Below are 12,472 nucleotides of genomic sequence, written 5' to 3' on the forward strand. Positions count from 1 at the left end.
GAAAATCGAGCTTATATATAGAACTTCAAGCTGGTTTTATGGTGGTAAATTATGTAACATCGAAATTCACATACTGTATCTCAATTCCTAGTTACACTGCTTTTCATCCGTCATTAAAATTGTAATATTGGAATTGTAATTCCAAACAACGCAAAGGATGAAATGCTGAACAAGGCTGTAAATCGGAGAGTGCAAATCGGAGAATATCTGCGATCGGGTTGAGTCTGTGTTCTGTGCGTGGGATGCGGAAATGTGGACAATGAGATAGTTTTAATTTGCAGGTTAAGATATGAAGTGCTGCATTAGAAATTCTGAAATGGGTATTATAATCATCCTGCTGCTGTAAAAAAAAGACAATGGTTGTCGTTAACGACAGCGACTGTAAAAACGTTTTTTTCGCATTCTTTAAAAAATAATGAATTTAACAGGCGTGTATAATACAATGACAAACTAGGAATGCTCTTCTCGTAGAGTGAAATGGCGATAGTTAAAAGGTAACGGGGGACCTTAATATGCGGTTCTCTTTCACCTGACCGAATCTGTGTACAATACTGTATTTTTGTTTGTACAGTACATGTTCCGTAGAAATCGGTTCGCTCTCAGTTTCATGCACAGAAATCCTCCCCACTCTCTCCTGCGGGTTGGTTCAAACCCCTCTTCAGTGTACGTTTTCTTCCTGGTTTGCTCTTTGCCTGGCGCTGTAGGAAACCAAGATGAAGGGAAAGTGGTGCTTCTGTATCCAACAAAATTAAAAATTGAATGATAACTCAACATGTTGGTATTTCACTGGGTTTGTAAAAAATAGGGGGTACCCCTGTTATCGCTCCTTTACCCGTTTTGCTTTATTTTTTTTTCATTTATATTTCAGCACATATTTGCTGAAGGAGAAAGAGAATAGAAAGGTGTAGTTAACGGACCTGTGCATTTTGGGGATGAGGCGAAGGAATACGTTTGTGATTGCAGGGAGCTATGCAGTGGGTGCTGTTGCTTCTGCGGCGGAAATAGGCGCCCTGGCGGATGCGAGGTGAGGTCTTTAAAAAATACATAAGAAATGAGATTTCTCCATGAGACGACTGGCCGCTTCCCATCCACTCGAGGAACACGGGAAAACATCACCACTGCCGATTTCGGGGCGTCTCTGATTCCACACTGCCCCTCGGACTCCTCAAACATCTGAGCAAGCCCGCACCAGCAGAGGAGAGGGGCAGGCACGGGGATGCAGTAAGAGCCGCCTCTGGCGCACGCCAAGTCCTGGATGAGGTCGGGGGCCCATCCCTACAACGCTATAACTGGATATACGAAAAAAAATACATGATTTTTTTCTAAGCATCTTTATGGTTTGAATACATTTTTTAATGGAATTGCTGGCTCCCTTTCTTTCTTGCCTCCACTCTTTTCTATTCCTTTCTTCCCGGGGTAAGTAAGGTAGTGGAAAAGTGTATGCTTACGTAATGCACGGCTTAGATTGTTTTTGCTTATTGTACAACCAGGCGTGCGGAATATGTATATATACACACCAATAATAATAATATCTGATAAGATTTGAATTTTGCGTGTGTTATTTTCAAAACCTTCGATCAAAGTGGGCTACGTGTGGTCTTGCGGTATTATATGCTGATTCTTTGTATTATTAATATAAATAGATATCGAGGGAATTCCCAGAACAGACTCCGTTCCAGAAAGCTGTGTTTTTATTCAGTAACGCTAGGGAGAGGGCTGAGGCTGTAGTATTAATGATGATACGGGCATATGCGAGTGACAGTAAGGGAGACAGGTAAAAATGTATAATAGAAATACACGAAGGAATGCATAAAACTTACTAGTACTGTACTGAATGGCTTGGGGCTTGTGTTGAATTCCCTGTGTTGCACTAATGATAATTACTGTATTCTTTGCATTTTTTACTTCATAACGGTACCACGCAGAAAAACCCTAAACCGTGGAACTTGTTGATGTTATGCAATTTGTTGCAGAGCAAATTGTCAATTACACTACCATAGTTTATCACGTTTTTATAGTTTCTGTATGCCTCATTAGAATGGCGATTAGTTGTTTTTCCACCTCGAGACCGCATGCCAACTGAACCAAACAACGGAAGCAAAATCCTGCAAATATACAATAACTGTTAATTTAATAGTGTTGTATTTGTTCACTAATTTTATTAGTCTGTCCATAAATTAGTTTTCTCCACCGTTAGAGCCTTTTTTTTAAAAGATAAAAGCCACTAGCTAGCGGTTTGCGAATTTTAAGTACCTAGCCGATAAATCCAGTACAGTATTACAACCATGACGTGTAGCAGAGACAAAGCTACCAACTCCTGAAAGCCGTTTCAGGACTGCAGTATCACAGTGACATTATTTATTCTAAAGGGACGGAGTCAGCTAATTCGCTTTATTAAATTACCTTGCGATTCAGTCTAATTTCAGTGCTCGTGACGTTTGATTGGGCTGTCAGCGGTTTTTTTTTCCAGTAGACTAATATCCACTGTCCAGCAGTCTGCGCTTCCTGTGCGCACCTATCCTGTATGATCCGTCACCTCTCACCTCGGATATATCCATACTGTACGTGGTTCGATTCCGATCTATACAATGTACATACTGTATGATTGTATTTATGATTCGCTTCTTCACGGAGTGCGACATTTCAGTCTGTCAAAAGCTTTAAGAATTTTTATTTTTACCATGTGCACCCGAGATCCAAATAGGGGTAGCTAATAATAACATGGTTTTGCCATTATTTTTCGAAATGATGTGAAAACAACTTCCTCACAAAATTGACAAACTTCGTGAAGCCCAGAAACGCGCTCCACGATCCCTGGGACCTTGCCTGTAAGGGCCCACCTGGCAGGCGACGTGTTACAAATCATATGATCACTTCAGGTCACGTGAGATGTTCCGAAATTTCGAATTGGGTTAAATCCGGATTGAAGGCTGCTTTTACGGATTGCTGAAAGAACAGTTTGATAGTATAAAGTGGTCGGGAGTGACTCCCAAGGGTCAATGAGAAGTCTCTCCTAGCGTCTGTCTCATATGGCATCTGTCTGCAAAGTTGCTAAAGCCTCCTTGTTGTAGCTATAATGAGTGTGTATTGAGTTCATCGCTGCTGTCCCACGCTGAGCTGACTGTGTGCTGAATCCTCATTTTCATTCCCTGGGGAGCAGACAGGTAAGACAGCTATGAGAGTCTTTATAGTGGAGTTCAGAGAGGGAATTTAGCTTGACTGCTGTTAGAATTCCAATCAAATATGTATTGTCTAAACCTTCTGCCGACTATGTGGAGAACAACTAACAGAGTCTTCACATAGTAAATAGTGATATGGAAAGTGGAACATCTTAATTTGGAAAGGCACTAAAGGATGCTGTTTAAAGTATGTATCTGCGGTCTCTTTTGGTATAACATTATGTGGGGGTGTGGAGCAGTTTACTGGCCATTCACTCACAGTTCAGTGAGCACCTTGAATGGGATCATGTGATCTCTAGGTGGTAGGCTGTCATCCTGTATTAGATTATGTGATCCCTAGGTATCAGAGGCTGTCTGGTGTCCTGGACTCTTAAGGCTTTAGGGTTTCATCCTGCACCTTCAGGCTATCCTGTAGCCACTCTTTCTGTTTTGAATCATGTGAAATCCAGGATTAGGAATTTGTTGTGGGATCTTAAGGCTGTAGGGGTTCATTCTACATGCTCATGTTGGGGAGGATTTCTAAGTGAATAGTTATTCTGGAATCACCAATTAAGGTGGATAGAAGCAGTGCTTCCATTTGATCTGTCTTGGAATTGGTATATATCCCCATCTCTGATTTTATGCATGGAGGAAGGTGGGTTTTGGTTTTTTTTAATTATTTTATATCTGCATCAAGATAACAGTTTTTAAAATCTTTATTATAGGGATATTATATAATATCTTGACCATGCATGTGTGTTTTGCATCAGTGAATTACCACAGGCCTCAGATAATTTACTCATTGCAAAACCTGATTAACAGAACCAATGACTGGTGTGGTTAATCTTTTCCAGGTCAGTACAGATGGTCAGCAGTTGCCCAGTTAATTGAAAAACTGCAGTTCAGAAAAGGGTTTGGTGGGAACCCTGTTCGACTGAGTCCTGGGGGAGTGTAGCATTGGGCTGCTGGGTTAGAGTTTAAAAATATGCCTTGCGTGACCAAGAACAATATGGCATTAGCCGCCCGTGATGGAAATATGAGGATCAGCAGTGTAGGTGTTTCCTGTGGAACATTACCAGTGTGCCTGTAAGCTGTGCTGTGTTTTGACTTGCACAGTGACGCCCAGGCCAAGTTGGAGACTGTAACAGGGCTTCTGAATCCTCTGGGACAGCAGTCTTTTGCTTTTCTTTCCAGATTAAACTCTCAAGGAACTGATTAGCTGGCCTTTTTGTTAATTTAGACATTTTTTTTACTTCAAGGAGTTAATGTAAAAGACACACTCCATTCATTGATGCAAATTATTTTGAAGCCAAGGGAAACGTTTTATGTTAAATGTTTGAGTGAAGCTGGTGATTGAATGGAGAGCTTTGAGTGGAGGAATTGGATGGCACTGCCAGGAATTCAGGCACAGGTATTTGGTCTTTCAGTACCCTGTCCTGCTCTGTCCCCTCTCTCTTCTGCCACTCCTGGGGGGAAGAAAGCACTGAGCTCACTCCAGTTTTCCTGTGTTGTTCATCTGTGTTGCTAACTCTTCTCGCCCCAGTGCCTTGTTCAGCCTCTTCCAGAAAACAACAACCTCTTTTTGCTAATAGTGCTGTGATCAAAGCTTCTGTTTATCTACTGATTTAAGGACCCAGTACTGGATTTGAATTCACTTTTCCTTCTGTTCTGTGTGTCAGAATGTATGGTGTCTATGGGAGCAGACATGGTGAGACAGAGCTGTTCAAGCAGCGTCCAGTGTTGCTCTCTGGAGTAAATTCGGTCCAAGCACTGTGAAAGAGAGAGACATGTATGGCTCTGTCCTGTAAAGACAGGCCAGGGTATTCCCCTTGTCGTATTTGCAGCCCTGGCTTTTTCCTCACACCCACGCTCTGCCCCCTGTAGGTTTGTAATCAGCATGTTGCCTTATGTTGTAATGGTAGCAACTAATTATCATTGATGCCCTTCAAAACGCAAGCTGTTTTAAATCCAGAAATTCACAAATGGTATTCCAGTGTATGAGGAACTGAGTAATAATAGCTGTTATTATAATGATGGTAGTTTTAGTAATAATTATTTATTTGTAACAACAATAATTGTAGTAATATTCCAGTTAGTAAAGCATGGTGAAGGAGGTTTATAATTTAAGGCTTTGTTTAAGGGCTTTTTTTTCAATTTAGTTGACTTGACTTGGGCAGTACAATGGCTCTGTGGCTAAGGATCTGCGCCTGTGGCTGGAAAGTTGCCAGTTTATATCTTGCGGCTGGCAGAGGAATCCTACACCGTTGGGCCCCTGAGCAAGGCCCTTAACCCCAACTGCGCCAGGGGCACCATATAAATGGCTGACCCTGCGCTCTGACCCCAAGCTTCTCTCCCTGTCTGTGTGTCTCGTGGAGAGCAAGTTGAGGTAGGCGAAAAGACAAATTCCTAATACAACAAATTGTATATGGGCAATAAAGTTATCTTATCTTGAAGCAGCTGCTGTAACAGAGTGTGCAAGTTACACTGCATTAACCTCTAAAGATCTCATGGCAGTGCACAGAAATCTTATTGTAAAACCAGCTGAGCAGCTCATGCACTGTGAGACCATTTACGAAAAAATGGGACTTTGTATACCCTGGGGTGGACCTGTTGTGGTGGTGTTGTAAGTAAGGTCTCCAGGTCCTTTCTCTTAACCTTGTTTATCACCTGCTGTCTGGGAGCCCTGTGCCCTTGGGATCTTTAATGATGTCCAGCCAGTGAACAGCTTGGCAGGGACTTTTAATTAAGGCTTGATGCTAGTCTGTGTAGAGCAGGGGGGCGTGTACACACAGACACTGGCACATTTGTTGGCCTGGCTACTCTTAAGCAAAACAGAAGGAGGGTTTGGAAGGAGCCTTTAGACATTCCCTGGTCATACTGGAGCAGTTCTACCCACAAACTGGTATAGTTTTTCAATATGGTAAATGTGGTATTGTGGCATATTTTGTATGGGTTTCTTCTAAATGACTTACAAATGTGCCCAAATTCATTTTCCTTTCCTGTAATTTCTGATTTACTCGAGTTTTCTATGCAAATGCTGTGACTTACCATAACAAATGGAATATGCAATACTATCCTTAGAAACTTTTACTATAGTAAACAAGTATCATAATCTACTCTAGTACAGAAAGCAACATAAACCTGTAGGCGAGCACAATAAAAGCAAAGTAATTCCAGTGTAACATTTCTGAGAAAGTAAAATTACCATGCCTATACACAATGAGAAATTTCATTAGTGTATTGGCCTGGTTCAGTTATTTGCTTCACTTCCATAAGTCTCTGTGTTCTGCAGGGCAGCAGAAACGAGCACTGCCTGATTGCTTTTCACTTTCCTCCAGTGTGCATTTCTCTCCTTTCAGGCCAAGTACATAATTTCATCATCTGCGCTGGGCCTTAATCTTAAATAATGCTAATTTCGGGTCTTTAATGAAATTCTGAAGAAGGGTTAGACTGATTAAAAAATGAATAAATCCTTATGTCTCTGAGCAGCGAGAGCTACCCATCCTGGAAAACCAACAGACCAGGATTTTCATCACCTTTATTCTAAGATTTAGTCTCCTTTATGTTGTACACTAAATATTGAAATGTGAGTTTTAGGCCTATATGTAATTTATGTATACCGCACATGAAAGCCTGGGAAGTTTAGTTAACATAAGAGAGACTTCAGTGCTCCATGTATTTTTAGTATCATATTACAGGGACTAATTTGTCTCAGAACAGGTTGAAGCAGAAAAGCCTCAGATTCGAAAAGTAGAATGTTCAAAATAAACATTTGATGATTATTTGCAAAAAATACAGGGTATTATAAACAAAAGTTTCATAAAATATATGTGCTAGATGAGACAGCGATAAAAACAGGATATTGTTGATGCTTAGTCAACATAAACATTGGTGTTGCACACAATTTTGTCATTTTTGTCAAGGGCCACAACCTTTGCCATTTCTATTCCCTGGGTTTATACAGGAGCATAAAGATTCTTAACCTCAATGGACTTGATTTAGCAAAGAATTTGCAGGTGTACATCAATATTTTTAAACTTTTATGACTTAAATTTGATCCAAATTTGTCAAAAGGAATGCTGAACTTATCAGTAGCCAAACTGTAAAAATCCATACATTTCTACATACTGACTATTCAGATTTATTCATGTCATCTAAAACTGTTGAAAATAAATGTTGAAAATTTAATTCTTTCATAATTGTTTGTCATTTGGTAGTTTTACAAAGCCTCAGAAACTTAATAGAAGCTTCTGAAAGTCATCTTTATTACTTGATGTCAGAGGACATCAAGTAGGGAAATAGGTGAAACACTCTGTACTTTGTCATGAAAGGGGAACTCAGAGATCTGTCCAAAGATCAAAAGTAAATGATTACAACAATTTGAGTTGGTTTTAAAAAATTCTGTAAGACATGTCAGTGACGTCTGTCATTAAGAAGTTCAAGGTTAATAAGGTTGTTGATACCCCACTGTGGTGCTGATGTAAAAAAGTTTTGCCCAACTGCGAGGTCAGCAAATTGATTGTGGAAGTTAACTCACACCCAGGGTTAGCAATTGGAAATCTTAAAAATAAAAATTATTTAAGATTTCTACTCAGAGTGTATCAGGCTCCTTTTTAGATGTTTTAGGAGTGTCTAGAGAGATTAAATCCTGAAAACAGGTCCCGTCTTCTTTGTCTGATTCTCTGTGTAAGGGCGCAAACTCCTGTTTGATGTTGACTCTAATATGGGCCTCTCGCAGTGGAAGAAACAGATTTGGCTGGCTGGACTGACAGAATTTAAAAAGAAACTCGTTCTGAGATGAGTGGCTCAATCCCTCCCTTGACATCACTGGATCCTGGCTTGTCTTCACATTATTTATATGGAGCTTTATACAGCTCAGACCTATCAGGAACTGTTTGGGGGATGGTGTAGGTTCATAGTGCTGCTGCAGTCAATGCCTTTTTTAAAAGGAACTGCAGTCCCAGTTTCTCAGACCAGTTATTAAATCTCAGTGCCAAAATAAATTCACTGAAGATATAGAAGAATGTTACAAATTTCGAATGAAGCACAAAATCGTGAACTTTGTGAATGTACTATAAGTCGCCATGTTGTCACAAACCCAATGGCGAGAGTGAGAGTTCCCACGAATTGTGTCGTGATGTGCCCCTTCCTGCTCAATAGTCACTGTAATGTGTGTAATGTGCGAATTAAGTACAGGTTGTGCAACATATATTTCACCACAGAAAGTTTCCAACATAATTTGTATGCAGAGTTAATAAGTAAGTTCCATTTATTGCCAAACTCTCTTGAAGTCAAGAGCAATATTTCTATTAGATTAAAAGAGATATATTCACAGGCCTGCTTGTTTACAGTGAAACAGGGCTGCATCATGTCACAGGAAATTTTGTTGCCTTGTTCTGAATAGCAGAGTATACCACCGCGCAGGCCTGGAAATGTAGTCAATTTTGTGATGTAAATTGGAGGTCTTACAAGTTACTGTGTACGTTTTATTTCATTGTAGTTTGAAATGCACTCGTCAATGCTGATTCTTTCTAATTGGTTGCTGTCTGACTTTATTGCAGGGGTCCTTGAGTAAAGACTGGGGGTATGGTGCCAGTTAGGGTGATGGAGGATTGGTGAAGTAAAAAAAAAAAGATTTTTGGACACTTGTTTGTATTCTTTTGAAAACATAATAATACAAACAGTTCACAAAATAAATGCACAATATAAATACTGTAAATTGAAAGTTATGTAAGTCTTTTTATTGATTTTTATTGAACTGCTAAATGTGAGGTTTTCATGCTAAATCAATGTTTAGTTACAGTTCATCAAGGGTATAAATACATTTTAAAGGCTACTGTATACATAACAGTTTACAGGGGTGCACACACACCCAGTGCATATATGGGTCAGTGCTCAGGGCTTGTCTGCCTGTGAAGTATTCTGTGGTGTATAGTTATAAATAACAGTCTCCCGGGGGGGAGTATAAATAGCCCCTGCAGTGAGATACACACAGACACAGGACATCCAGGGAGACAGGGCCAGAGAGCCTGATGACTCTGAAAGTTCATTTAATCTCTTTCAGATGGTAATGCAGGAGTTCTGTATCCAGACCATTTTCCTTTCTCCTTTTTGTTAATACAGAATTTGGTTTCAGTAGAGTATGCTCTTATTGGGTCACAGCCACAGGCTAAATGAGGGATATGTTTGGGTGCTAGATGAAAAGGGGAAATGTGACAGAGGTCCTTCAGAATGTTGAGAAGAGGAATGGGTACAGAGTAACCTATTATTAGAGTTGCAGATTTTTTTTGTTAGGTTCAAATACTCGCAAAAAGCAAATAAAAACTGCTCTTCTGCATTTGGTGACAGCATGTGAAAGAACTGTATATGTACTTTTCTTTGCTTTATGAAGCCTGTTTCTTTCATCTCACCCATGTTGTTCACTGGTAAACTGGATATGTGGTTGCATGTGCTAATGAATATAGGTATAATTTTAAAATTGGGATACAGTATCTCCGTACCACTTATGGGCCCCCCACTCATTACAGAGGTTTGCATAAAAATTGTTCTGACAATTTCTGAAATCCAGATGAAACACAAACCTTGTATTCAAAAATCAATTTTTTTAAATGTATGCAAAGTCCTGGCAAGCATAAGATTTAAAGGGAATACATGAATACACTCTTATGAAGAAGCATAGGGAGGCAGAAGGAGAGAGAGCTCTCTGTGTTGAATAATTTACAGATATTACTCAAAGAATAGTGTGCATCTTTCAGTAACTGATCAAAAGCATTGTGAGGATGGTAAGCAGTATGACAGCTCAACCGATGTGTGTTTTGTGTAATAGTGCTGTATCTCATGCTCATGCAGATGCACAGAGTTGAGTGCATTACCCAAGAATAAATTATGCCTATATCTCACTGGAATACAAACTCTTCTATGCTGTAGTTTTACCAATCATTTTTGATAATTAAGAACAGGTGAAAGACTTTATTTAACTTTCTACATAAACTGATACTCAATAGCTATATAACCTTCATAAAATACCAAATAAAGGGACATTTTAACTTTTAAAAGTTATTGTATTTTTAGAGCAGTAGTGTATTTGGGGACCCCCCTTTTTTTGTAGGAAACTAATTAGCCTGTCCAGAAACCTAGAAACAGTGGTAATGGAGGACCATTAAGTTTAAATTTTGAAGACCTCAGGAGACATGAAAAGCAAAAGAACTGACAGTGATGTTTGAAGTAATGTTTCAATTGAAAATATACAGTAGGATAGCCTTAAAGGGCCACTAGGCACAGTGACAATGGATTTCTGAACATCCACCATGAAAATGCAGGGGGTGCAGGCATACTGTACGTCTCTCTTTGATAAAGCCTAAGTGCCAAACTGAGGTGATGTCCTCAGTTTGCTGGGGGTTTGACGTCACACAGCCTATTGAAACAAATTGGAGGATGATCCTATTGGTGGATTAGAGTGAGTAGGAGTGAGTTACTTGATTTGCCTTTCATCTTGTTGTAGACTAGCCTTGTGTAAGTACTTAATTGGAATTAATAATTTTAATTTAACCAGTGTTTAATAGGTCTTAAATGGCTGTTCACTTCAATAATTCTTATCTCTTTTTTTTCTAATATGTATTTTAATGAATATATGAATAGGCAGTCCTATAATAGCAAATATCTCCCTTTTGAATTGGATTATCAATTGCTATTGTTAACCCTTATTAATTTAATATTAAGTATGTTAAGTAAAAATAACTGGGGACAGTCTTCAATCCTGAGATGGTTTAAAAAACCTAGTAGAATAATATTGTTTTACCTCTGGTGCTGGAGATTCTAGAGGATCTCCAGTAGCACCGGAATAGCCTAGATTGAAGGAGGTGCATATTTTATCTTCCTGGATAAAAAAAATGGATTTCTCCAGTTGTCTTATCCAGGTAGGGTTGGGATTAACATAAGAAGGCCTGCTAGTCCGATAATTCTCCCTGATTCCGTTCCTGGCTAATCCCTCCTTGTTTATCCAGCAGACTCTCCTTGATTTCAGATCTACCTTGCTGTCCTCACCTTTGCCTGAGTGTTTCTGCACTTTTCAGTCAGCCTGTCTGCTTTTATTGTGCTGGCCATGTTACAATAAAGGCTGCTGGCGCGTGCTAGTGAATTATGTCACGTAGTGACACAGGAGGCTGTAATAAAAGTACATTAGAATATCCATGTTCCAACAGGGGGCTTTAATAAAAGCAAAGTAATATAGTCACGAGAATAGCGACTGTAGTTGAAGTGCAATAATTGTACATTCTTGTTACATCAGTCGCAGTAATGAATGATGGACCTATTATTTCACTTAGGGGACTACAGTTAAAATACAAAGGAATAATCACATTGCAACACGGGTATAGTTAAAGTGCAACCAAATAACCATGTTGTATAAGGAGAGTACGGTAAAAGCATAGTAAACCAGTCATGTGGCAGAAAGCCCTGTAACAGTTGAGCCGGAGAGTTATACTGAAAGTGCAATCAAATAATCAATAAGCCTGAAAAATAAATGGCATGATGCTAACAAACTACAGACAAGAGAACTCAATTTAAAGCAGTTCAGATTTTCTCACATTTTGCCCAGGAAGAAAAATATAGTGTATATTTGCACCAAGTTTATAATGCCTCAGCAAGGTTACAATACAGAAATTACAGGGTGTAGTGACTAGTAACAACGTGTGATGGGAAATTCGACAAGGTAAGAGAGATTCAGCGAAAACTGTCTGCGACTGTTTATCCCTGCGCATTTGTCTATCCTGCAGTTTTCACTGCATTTTGCTTTTCCTAGCAGAGAGTCGCTGTGTCATTGCTCAGTAACAGTCCGGGAAGCAGCTGTGTCAGCCACCCAAGGTGCCCTGGCCTAGCCAGGTGGGGACTGAAGTGTAGTCAGCTAAACCGAGCATCGGTGTGTACATGATGAAGAGGGTGGTGTATGCGTGTAGTCAGGCTTTGCCATGAACAAGGGCTGGGAAGAGGAGAAATTGTGTATAAAACAGGTTTTGTGGGCTCTTGAAAAATCCCGCCTAGTCATGCTGTTCATATTGAATCACTTAGTTTTTCAACTGGGGCTCTGGGATCTTTGGGTTACTGAGTTGGAGGGTCTTGATAGACTTCTCTCATTTGAAATGTTTTTGATAATTCTGTCGTCTAAATTGGTGTGTGAAGGTGTGATTAACTGTGAACCCTGGTATCTGTAAATTGGGACAGGATTATTAGGCTTTATGTTCCAGCTGAGAGCAATCTGGTGTACATTTTCTCTCAAGGGAATTTAAACCGGCTAATATTGCAACACTAGCCCAAAA

At 39.7% G+C, this 12,472-nt stretch overlaps 1 protein-coding gene across 4 annotated transcripts in view; it reads left to right on the plus strand.

Annotated features, from left to right (window-relative positions):
* Positions 1-693: 693 nt before the first annotated feature.
* hecw2a (HECT, C2 and WW domain containing E3 ubiquitin protein ligase 2a) overlaps positions 694-12,472 on the plus strand; it is a 47,740-nt gene continuing 35,961 nt past the window's right edge. For 2 of the 4 annotated variants that reach the window (XM_088929891.1, XM_088929893.1), the window contains exon 1: positions 694-1,416. The gene's annotated coding sequence lies outside the window, so the exon portion shown is untranslated. The remainder of the gene's footprint in view (positions 1,417-12,472) is intronic. The other 2 variants (XM_088929890.1, XM_088929892.1) reach the window with 2 other exon arrangements.

Source organism: Atractosteus spatula, chromosome 13, assembly GCF_055471065.1.
Source record: "Atractosteus spatula isolate fAtrSpa1 chromosome 13, fAtrSpa1.hap1, whole genome shotgun sequence".
Classification (NCBI taxonomy): domain Eukaryota; kingdom Metazoa; phylum Chordata; class Actinopteri; order Semionotiformes; family Lepisosteidae; genus Atractosteus; species Atractosteus spatula.